Source organism: Aulonocara sp. 'chitande type north' Nkhata Bay, linkage group LG9 (assembly GCF_057382095.1).
Source record: "Aulonocara sp. 'chitande type north' Nkhata Bay isolate Kocher_YH1m ecotype deep benthic linkage group LG9, A_spYH_male_GT1.1, whole genome shotgun sequence".
NCBI classification, from domain to species: domain Eukaryota; kingdom Metazoa; phylum Chordata; class Actinopteri; order Cichliformes; family Cichlidae; genus Aulonocara; species Aulonocara sp. 'chitande type north' Nkhata Bay.
In genome coordinates this window covers 29,739,301-29,751,073 of record NC_141352.1, presented here as the reverse complement: position 1 = coordinate 29,751,073, position 11,773 = coordinate 29,739,301, and the positions used below count along the sequence as shown (strand labels likewise).

The following is an 11,773-nucleotide window of genomic DNA, read 5'->3' as shown; positions in this document are numbered from 1 at the left end:
AAATAAGACACAGATATGTAATACGAGAATGATATTGTGAAATAATGGAACACATTTTGAAAAAAAAAGCTCGTTATTGTGAAATATATTGCATTCTGCTATATAAATTTACTTATTATTGTGAAATATTATTTCATGGTCATTATTTTTCACAATAACAGAGATTATTCCTGAGGCATTTTATTTATTTCCAGCCGTTTTAAATCCAAAATGTCCTTTTTTCAAAGTCAGTCTTTATTTCAAAGTCCCGTTTTTCCCGATGGCCTATTTATTTCATAATGCGACTTTTCAGCAGAATCACTTTGTCTGTTAATCAGTGTGAGTGGGTTGGACCTTTGCTCCTATTGGCTGATCGTTTACCATCGACTAGTTTTCCTGGATACCTGCTCCGCGGACGGCTGCCACAGCTAGCAAAAACGTGCTAGGTCAAAAGTCACGGAAGATGGCGGACTGGTGTGAACTTCAGTCACTTCTGCTCATTTTAGCCGATCAGATAGAGAGGGATCATTTACCAGTAGATACTGTTTTGAGTCGTTTAGATGACGTTTCTGAAATGCTTGGGATGATAATTGCTCTTCAAGATGTTAGCATCGATGACAACATTGTCGAAAGTTTAAGATCAATTCAGCACCGTGTTCATTTGGAATACGCCGAGGAAGAACTGTCTTCAAATGTTGGTCGTCCACGTCTTGAAATCCCGGCTGCAGCACTCAGGACTTTATCATCGGGGTAATTGCCGATATGTTTTCTGTGTCTCCGAGCACAATTAGGAGAATGACGGAGGAAGGTCCAAGGTAAGTTTACGGTGTAATTTAACACCTGCGTGAGTCTGTACAGAGCATTATTTAGATGTTGACCTTAATTATGACGTTTGAAATATTATCGCTTTTTTTATTGTGACTGTCTAAACCTAGTGGGGTAGCTACGGCTAAAGCTATCGGCGCCATCTCGGCGTTGAGACACGTTTAGCCAGTGGAGCCTATACGAACCTTTTACACAGAGAGAAGACCCACCAGCTTTCCACAGGCTACTTACTTATCACATCTTGGTAGAAAGCAGGGTCATTAGTGCTTTAAATAGTACATAGTTGAATGTCTCATTGCTGTTTGCAGCTGATTGTTCTCTGATAACACATAACAAAGTTGATGTTAAGTAGTGGGTTTATTGAAATGGTTTTGTGTATTTCAGCAGCTTTATAAATATCATGCTTTCGCTGGTGTCTTCAGTGAAGCTAAAACAAGAATACATTTACGTCCTTAGTTCTTTCATTATTAATTGGTAAACTTTGTGTTGAGATTTGCTGTTAAACTAAAAAAAAAAAATTATGTGCAGAAAATCTGATAGATATTCTTCTATTGGAGATGAAGACTTGTATGCAAAAGTGCTGGACATTCAGTGTCATCACCCAAATGCCAGTGTTCCAGATCTACTGGCGTTTAGATCAACTGGCGTTAGTCGAACAGATGTGTGGCAGTCTTGCATTTCAGGAGCTGCTACCGACAAACCAGCACAAAACCGCCAAATGTGTCACCTGTGACACTTGTGAGGTTGTCTCAAACACACTCCGTCAGTCGTGATGCTGTTGAACAACAAAATGTTTAAAAATGTGGCGAGTTTACCTGGTGATATCCTCATGCGCAACGTGATCGCGAAAACGGCAAACAATTAACACCACGCCGATGTTGTTCACAGGACAGCAAGAGTAAACGATCGGGAGACTCTTGTCGTCGTTATCGTCGTTATTTCTCCGATTTCAGCGTTTTTGCTTCACAACTAAAGCGAGCAGTTTACTTTGTGCACTAACGTGGAGTCGAGTCAACCAGCGCCACCTCTGGCCAAGTGCCACAGCCTACAGCCAGATCAACCTGTGACACACATCTGCACCATGTTTGAATTCGTGTCATGCACATTTGTACCTTTCAATTGTGTCTGTTTGTGCGTTATGCAAATAAACCTTTGAAAAGAATGACATGACACTAATATTTCACTAGTGTTGTAACATCACATGTTGTTAGCGTAGTCTGTGTCTTTTCTCTGCGAACAAACATTTTAGAGTTGGTTGTTATATACAGTCTGTATAAGTGTGGTTACTCTAATGATCATTTGTATCATGATGTGATATTTTAATGTTTCCATTAAAAATGACTAGGCATGTTCTCATCACTGTTATGCAATTATGTTTTTTTGAACCGGTATGTACACGATTCTTTCTCCTCAGTAAATCTGTACAGCACCTGGATACTTACCTGAAGCAATGAAGATCTGTCCCATATGCATTACAGTGTTTACAATACAGTCTTTTTGTAGTTGGTAGTACTAAGATATGATCTGTTTGTTAATCAGGATTTCGACTGATGGATTCAATGAGACGAGTCAATCCAGAAGAGGTCATGATGCGACGGTTAACTATTCAGACTGCAAGGCGTCTTCAGTACAGTGTACCAGCACCAAATCACCTTTGGCATATCGATGGAAATCATAAACTAATTCGGTCAGTACTTGCTTCACTTTTCCCTATTCCATTTAAGTAACAGGATGCATGTATAAAATTGTAAAATGAAGCCTTGAGTTTGTAGTTGACAAGTAAATTGATGGCCTGTCTTACATTTTTTTCACACATGCAATTGTAATAAAACAAATGGTTTCTGAGCATAATTGACTGGTTTCACAGCACATTACCACTACACTAATAATTGACTTAGGCTGTTGGCTGTTGACATTGAAATACCTGAAAAACCATAAATGAACAATTTCCCTCACCTTGTCTTACAGCATTGAGCGCCTGTGGAGGGATGTATATGAAATCATCCTTGACCTTTTTTACACAACCTTCACCCAGCTGGAGATTCAAGGACTGCTCAACCCTGGTGAAGAAATTGACTTGTTTGCACAGCACATATGCTTTTTGCATCACATTCAACATCATCTTCAGTCATTCCAGGAAGCATGGAATCAGCACGGACTCAGAACAGCAAACAATCATTCACCCCTGCAACTCTGGTTGCTGCACAGAAAAGAGGGACAAGATTGGTCACAGGTACATGACTGTTTGATTCGTATTTGTTCTTGTATGTAAGTGGAGATTAGTTTATTTCTACTGTTCAAGTTGGTATTAGGGCAGGGCGATATGGCCAAAAATATTTATCACGATATATATTTGAAAATTTGCGATAACGCTATAACTGACGATATAATTGATGCGAGACAAAATACAACTCCACAACATTACTAGCGCAAAAAGACAACCTTTCATTTATTTTCACTTAAACAAGAAGCTGGTTTTTATGTACATTAAAGCTTTATAAAAATGTAACAGTGCAAATGCAAATTCCTTGCTTAAAGTTTAACCAAAAGGCATTTCCAGTAGAAATGGGCTGACATATCCTGAGCATAACCATGTATAATATCCACTGAAGTTAAAAAGAGGTGCTTTGCAACATTAAACTGCAGTGTGCAGTACGTATTTTTCGGACCATAAGGTGCATGGGATTATAAGGCACATTAAGCGAAACAAAGCAGTCAGATAAATCAAACTTTATTAAACTCATTCTTCTTGCTTCCTCCACTTCTGTATCATTGATTCATTAATGTTGAATTCTCTGGCAGCTGCTGTATTCCCATGTTGTTGCAGTATATTAATGACTAACCTTGTATTGTGGATGGATTATCTCAGTTGTTCTCCTGACTGAAGTTTGGTCCGTTTACAGCATCCTGCCATGCGATTGCATTTGTCTCTAACCATGAGGAACCTTCACGTTAACTTTTATAAGTGGAAAAGTGTTAGTGTTCGTCCTCCAGCTTCACTGTTTATGTTATGCTAACATAGCTGTGTCGCTAGCGATCACGTAGCACATCATTCTATACCAGCTAGCCCAACTTCAGTAACCCTACAAACGTCACTGCTGTTTAGTTTCCTGTCTTCATTTATGTTGGAAGTGATAGCAGAGCTGTATGTTTGAATTTTTTCAGAAATCTCTCAGTCAGAACATGCAATATCATGCTTAGGTAACTAGCGAAACAACAACAACAATAACAACAATCTTTATTTATAGAGCACATTAAAAGCCAGGGGCATGCCAAAGTGCTTTACATAAAACAATAAAACAATAAAATGATTTACACTAAAACATCGGAGTCATATAAGTGTGGGATTATGTTCACAGGTAAAAACCACTAATAGGAATAATCTATAGCACACAGCTATAGCAAAGTAGAACTGTACCATCATACACAGTGATAGAGAACATAGACAACGCAACAATAAAATAATAAAAATAATTAGCGCTATAACGTCAGAGTCATATAAGTGTGAGATTATGTTCACAGGTAAAAACCACTAATAAGAATAAACTATAGCACACAGCTATAGCAGAGTAAAGCTGTACCATCAAACACAGTGATAGAAAACATTGACAGCGCAGGACAACGCAAAACAACCAGACACATTAATAGAATAACTCACTAGAAGCGAGGCGAGAATCTAACTAGTAGAAAAAGCAAGTTCAAACAAATGTGTTTTAAGCCGTGATTTAAAAGATTGAATAGAATCAGACGCCCGGATGCCAATCGGGAGATTGTTCCACAGCTCAGGTGCAGCTAGAGCAAACGCTCGATCACCTCTAGACTTCAAGCGAGATCTGGGCTGAACCAACAATGACTGTGAGGAAGATCTTAAGGCCCTCGTAGGAAGATATGAATTTAAGAGTTCCTTAAGATAACTTGGCCCTGTGTTATTAGTAATTTTAAAAGTAAACAACAGAATTTTAAATTGAATACGAAATTTCACAGGCAACCAGTGCAGATCAGCAAGGACGGGAGTGATGTGAGCAAACTTCTTAGTTTTAGTTAGAATGCGTGCAGCGGCATTCTGGACTGTCTGTAATCTATGTAAAAGGGAAGAGTGGAGACCATAATAAAGTGAATTACAGTAATCTAGTCTTGACGTTACAAAGGCATGGATAAGCTTCTCCAAGTCATTGTGCGGGATGTAGTGTTTGGCCTTGGAAATAAGGCGAAGTTGGTAGAAACTAGATCTGACAACAGCGGATACTTGTTTATCAAGTTTAAATGAGCTGTCAAGTAGCACACCCAAATTCCTAACAGTGTCAGGGAAAGAACTAGTGAGGAAGCCAAAAGCATCATGAAGTTTGGCACGAAGAGCGTCACTGCCAAAGATCATAATTTCAGTTTTCTTATCGTTAAGGATAAGAAAATTTGCCAGAAGCCATTGCTTGACCTCACACATGCACTCTCGAAAGTTACTCACGGACATAGCTAGATCATCATTCAGCTCAAAATAGATCTGGATGTCATCGGCATAATAGTGAAAGGCAATGTGGTATTTCTCAAAAATGACACTTAAAGGAAGCATATACAGTGAGAACAGGGTAGGGCCTAACACAGATCCCTGTTGAAACTAGCGAGCTAACTTCCGCTAGCTTCCTGCTAACTTCTAACTCCGTTAAATGTAATAAATTTTGTTTTCATGGATGCCTGGAAGTTAAACTTCATAGTTACACCTGGTAAAGCAGCAATGCTGATCGTTTTATTAAAGATGAAAGAATTTAGACAGTTTTTAACTCTCAGTGATGCTGCAGTGTTGTTTGACCTGAAAAAGACGGAGTTTAGGACCCAGATTACTCCCAGATTTAAGAGCATCTTAGTCCGACAAATACGACAATAACGACGGCCGCTTGCATGTTCTGCAAAAAAATGTGCTTTGTCGTGTATCTGACGGACAAACACCAAACCAGTTCCACATCACTGAAGTTGCACCATTTTTACAAACCAATTCTGGTTCATCTGTTTCACTCAACAATCGGCCATGTGCGTATGAAAACAAAGGCACTGCGCATGCGCGTTTTACTCATATTCTATCGCGATATTTCATTATTTAATGATATATTTATTTATTTCATTTTGGCAGTCCTGGCGCCTGGCTCTCATCTTGAAATAATTTTATCTGTCAGCCTCACCCATCAAACTCAGGGGGCGGATATCAATATCAGGGCAATCCTCAATCTGAACTGTAGCTGTTTCAGGTGAGCCACCAAAAAGGACATGGATGATTGCAGGACTTATACCAGACACACATGGTCCACCATGAATGAATGAATGTCCCATTATTCTTCCTAAGATCAAACATAATAAATTCACTTAGCCTAACATTGCAAGGGGGTAAAAACTAGAGATGGACCGATCCGATATTACGTATCGGTATCGGTCCGATACTGACCTAAATTACTGGATCGGATATCGGAGAAAAATAAAAAATGTAATCCGATCCATTAAATATCACGAAAGCACCTCACAAAACTTGCAACACGCCGTAACTCACCTCAGAACGTTAGCACGTCGGAGCAGTATGCATCACGTGATAGAGCGGCTGTGGCATGCGGGACCTGTCGGTGGTCTGGATAGCATTTGGAGCTTCGCTAGCAACCCGGCATTTCATCTCCAACAAAGTTATCCCGAGAGAAGTAAAGCAAGTGTGTAAGTCCATCTCTGAATGTTTGTAAAGCATTCCTGCGTTAAGCTTAACAAGCGACTGCCTCTTCTTGCTGCTACTTCAATCATGAAACTGCTTAACGATCAGCTGATCAGCTTTTCTGTCGCGAGTCCGTGTCTCTAGTTTGTTTTTGGCCCACTTTGCACCAGAAAGAGGAAACCAGCGGCTGAACAACAGCGGCACGTTTAAGCTTGATCAGCTGTTGTTAGAATGTATTTAATATTACTTTCTACAGGAGGATCTTTTTCTATGTAGCTGACGCTGGTAACTGTGCAGGGGCGGATCTAGCAAAGTTTAGCCAGGGGGGCCGATAGGGCATTAACAGGGAAAAGGGGGCACAGAGACATACTTTTCTTTCTTATTCTCATTTAAAATGTCTAGCTTTTAATAAATAATTATCTGACACCCAAAGTTTTAATTTGATGCAAAATGAATAGAAGTCCATTACTGTGTATATAGTAACTATTAAGTCTAATATATATATACCCTAGTAAGCTATAGTACTTTTTCCTTTGGGAAGGTACCATCTGTGCAGTCTGCAGTTCTGTTAAAGAAAGATGTTGAATCTATTTAATTATTCTTGAAAAATAATTGATTTCTGTGCATTTTTTTTTCACACTGCATCAAATTAAGGTTGATTACGTCGATTAAGCATCATGAGGTGGAGCGTGAGGGGTGGTTCCCTATTTTTTATTTATTTATTTTTGTTGTTGCTGGGAGTTGGAACCCTATTAGTTAGGTTGCTTAATATTTATGCTAAGTACTCTTTAAAATACCAGAATAGGGAGGATGGTGTAGGTTTAAGTTTATTAGATTGATCAGTATTGCTGAACTATGAAATATTTTTTTTTTACATACAGGTATAACAGAATAGCTTTAGTGTAGTTGTTGTTTTAAATTTGAGTATGAACTTATACAAAATGCAGCAAGATATTAAAAAACAGTTTTGTTGATTAAAAAACACTATATCGGATTCATATCGGTATCGGCAGATATCCAAATTTATGATATCAGTATCGGACATAAAAAAGTGGTATCGTGCCATCTCTAGTAAAAACAAACAGTTTTGTAACTGTATTCAATCTATTTTTCATCTTTATGGTTACAGTTAGGATAAGGTAACACAAGTAATGCTGTTTCCTTTAGTGCTGCACATGTATTATTTTAAATTACTCTTCCTCTTATTTCTGTACATAACTTTCTTACCTGCCACCAAAAACAAGTCACTCTCAAGCAAGGTCTGAGAAGTGGATGGAGTCAAGTGTTCTGGCTCACCGTCAAACAGTCTTGTAAGATCTGTGTTCCCTGAAAAGAGTACAGCTAGGTTATGTTGCGTATGAGAAATCCAGGCAGTAATTTTAACACAATTAACTCATTTACATAACAAACACATTTTCTTTACATGATGAAATATTCTCTTATTTAATCCACTATACATGTGGCCAGTCTATTTCATACATACATACATATCAAAATTCAAATGCAAACCAGACTGTACTAGAGAAACTGCCTTTGAGAAGAACAATCTCTTCACCCCTTCTCCAACAGCAAAACTTGTGAAGTTTTGGATTAGTCAGTCACTGGATTTCTAATGTTTTCCCAATACAGAAACAATACCTTCCAGTTTGCAGCTGACAGGGCATGCCCACTCTACCTTTGGGGCTTTATAGAGGGAGATAAGTGACCTCCGTTGATCCACAATACTTTCCCGCAAGTCCATTTGCAGGACTACTGCCTTTCTGGTCTCATACTTTGAAAGTAACTTAAACTTGTAGAGCCAGGCTGCTCTGGTTGCATCTTGTTCACATTTTCACTCTGAAAGGTACACATTTGTATGGATCAATCAAAAGAAATAAAATATATGTAATTTTTGCCATTTGTCTGGTATGTTCAATTCAATTCAATTTTCAATTCAATTCAATTCAATTTTATTTATATAGCGCCAAATCACAACAAAAGTCGCCTCAAGGCGCTTCATAGATACAGAGAAAAACCCAACAATCATATGACCCCCTATGAGCAAGCACTTTGGCGACAGTGGGAAGGAAAAACTCCCTTTTAACAGGAAGAAACCTCCGGCAGAACCAGGCTCAGGGAGGGGCGGCCATCTGCTGCGACCGGTTGGGGTGAGAGAAGGAAGACAGGATAAAGATATGCTGTGGAAGAGAGACAGAGGTTAATAACAGATATGATTCAATGCAGAGAGGTCTATTAATACATAGTGAGTGAGAAAGGTGACTGGAAAGGAAAAACTCAATGCATCATGGGAATCCCCCGGCAGCCTACATCTATTGCAGCATAACAAAGGGAGGATTCAGGGTCACCTGGTCCAGCCCTAACTATATGCTTTAGAAAAAAGGAAAGTTTTAAGCCTAATCTTAAAAGTAGAGATAGTGTCTGTCTCCCGAATCCAAACTGGAAGCTGGTTCCACAGAAGAGGGGCCTGAAAACTGAAGGCTCTCCCTCCCATTCTACTTTTAAATACTCTAGGAACAACAAGTAGGCCTGCAGAGCGAGAGCGGAGCGCTCTAATAGGGTGATATGGTACTACAAGGTCATTAAGATAAGATGGGGCCTGATTATTTAAGACCTTGTATGTGAGGAGCAGGATTTTGAATTCAATTCTGGATTTAACAGGAAGCCAATGAAGGGAAGCCAAAACAGGAGAAATATGCTCTCTCTTTCTAGTCCCTGTCAGGACTCTTGCTGCAGCATTTTGGATTAGCTGAAGGCTTTTCAGTGAGTTTTTTGGACATCCTGATAATAATGAATTACAGTAGTCCAGCCTGGAAGTAATAAATGCATGAACTAGTTTTTCAGCGTCACTCTGAGACAGGATATTTCTAATTTTAGAGATGTTCCCAACTTAATTCCTGTCACTACCTGGTTTTCCCCCTAGAACTGACTTCTCCTCATCTTGATGAGATGCATTTTCCTGTACTACCATATCACTTGATGATTGCTCTGCTCTTGCTGAATTTATGGTGGAGTCCAAGATGATAGCATCTGGTTCCTCTACCCCGCAGGACAGATTCCAGGCATCACTGTTGCTACAGGATGGGACCTCTGACCTTGCTGTTGTACTACGAGTCTGCCTAGCCTGACTTTCAGTAACAGACTGAGGTTCAGCACCACTCAGTGAACTGTGAGAGGGATTGGCAGAGGTTTCAACATCCATCACCAATATATAAAGTGGATTTACTTAGTTACTTACATGCAGCTTGTGGGGATAGGTTAATTGGATAATCCAAATTGCCACTAGGTGTGAATGTGCGAGTGAATGTGAGTGTGAATGGTTGTCTGTCCCTGTGTGTTGGCCCTGCGACAGACTGGCGACCTGTCCAGGGTGTACCCTGCCTCTCGCCCTATGACAGCTGGGATAGGCTCCAGCGCCCCCCGCGACCCTGAAAAGGATAAGCGGAAGCGAATGGATGGATGGATGGATTTACTTAGTTTCCACACTGTATACTAAAATATACAGAAAATCAAAGATGTTCCTTACTTTGTGCATTTAGTGATGTGGTTTTTCATTTTATTTAAAGGAATGTTAATGTCACATTTCAGGCATTTTGTGGGGGGTCCTTGTTGCTGGAGGGTTGTCAGGCTCTACAGAGAATATGGAGAAAAAAAAAAGAATATATACGTATGTATATGTACATCTGGTGCATGCTGTTATAAAAATATTTTGACAGTTCTGCAATTGCATTTGTCAACATGTGAGCAGCAGAAACAAATTGTAAACACAAAATGACATCTCCTGCTACACCTTTTCTAACAATTGCTTACATATGCATTCAGAACCATTATTACTCATATGCAGTCATGTTTCTAACCAGCTGACAGCTAAAGTGATTTGACACATAGTTGAGCTCTGCTAGCCATTTGAACTAGTTTATTAATACATGCAAATAATATATTGTGACCCTAGTCATTACTCACGTCTTCCAAATCAATACTTTTCTGCAGTGGCCTTATATAGATCAAAGCTTGTCCAATTCCACTCAATGGACTGCGGAGATATCGCACTGTATATCCAGTGTCTGGGCTTGGGATTGTGCACAGTTTACGACTTCGTGTTGTACTCGAGATTCTCAGCAGTTCAAACCCTCCTGTGTCTTTTAGCTGAGGGAAGGTATCCTCAATCTTTGCCTTGACCACTTCTGGGTCATCATCCCTTCCTGTAAAACACATTACTTACTGTACATTACAACAAAAAATGGTACACATAAGAGTAAAAAGGTAGTTAAACTAAATCTTGAAATATTATCAAATGACATGTAGCATCATCTTGGAATGAAATCTGTTTCTCTCCAAGTCCAGCTGCTGCTAGGTCAAATTTGACTGCTTTAGCTGGCACTGTGTCTGACATATGATCATGTAAACAGAAGAAGGTGTGTGTGTAAATGGAGCGGCATGCTTTCTTGGAAGATTGCGGGGTCAGAGATGAAAGTGGTGCTGAGGAAGGCCTCGCTCTGTAAGGGGGCAAACAGTCTTGCGACTTCAGCTTTAAAAAGAGAAAAACAATATTAAAAAAAAATTCTAAAAGCTTAGATTAATTGCTATTTAATTTGCAAGCATTTTACCCGCTTACAAAATCACTACATTGAAATAAAATTGCTTTCCTTTCGTTCACATAGATTACTTGACTTCCGTATTAGCAGAGAAGATAAGACACTTTAAAACAGTCATGATTAACTCTTACCTACAACTATGTAAATAGTGATACAGACATTAACCCAGAAAACGATTATCTTCTCTTACCTAATTTATTGATTTCTTTGCTATGATATAAACAGTATAAAAATATGTGATTGAACTGATTAAAAAGCAAATTTTTGGCAGACAGACAGAATAACAAAGCAGTAATAACATCGTTACTTACCCTGAACCGCATTTCGTGGAGTGGAGATAGCTGTGATAGCATTAGCATCTGCTAACGTTAACACTGTGCTGTTTTGATGAGAACTTGGACCAGGGACTGCTTCATCTCCAGTACGCTGCTGCAATACTCTCTCAGACTGAGGTGAAGACGTACAATCTAAGCGGTTAGCAACTTCTCTGAGTAACTCAGAAACTGACTTGTCTCCTGCAGCCATGCCCTTCACAAGCATTGATACACCTGTAACGTGTTTTACACTTGTCGGTGCCTTAACTTTATTTCGAGCTGCATACGCCGTCTGCGTAGGAGACGCATTGCACCATTAAACCTAAATTGACACTTCATCTGCTATTAGTTATGTCTGAGTAAAGGAGCAACCAATCACA

At 39.3% G+C, this 11,773-nt stretch overlaps 1 long non-coding RNA gene across 1 annotated transcript; it reads left to right on the top strand.

Moving 5' to 3' along the window:
* The first annotated feature begins 394 nt into the window (after positions 1-394).
* LOC147322365 (uncharacterized) lies at positions 395-3,945 on the top strand. The gene is made up of 3 exons (XR_015131071.1): positions 395-794; positions 2,344-2,491; positions 2,773-3,945. It is a non-coding gene; the product is annotated as an uncharacterized LOC147322365 (long non-coding RNA).
* Positions 3,946-11,773: the final 7,828 nt, after the last annotated feature.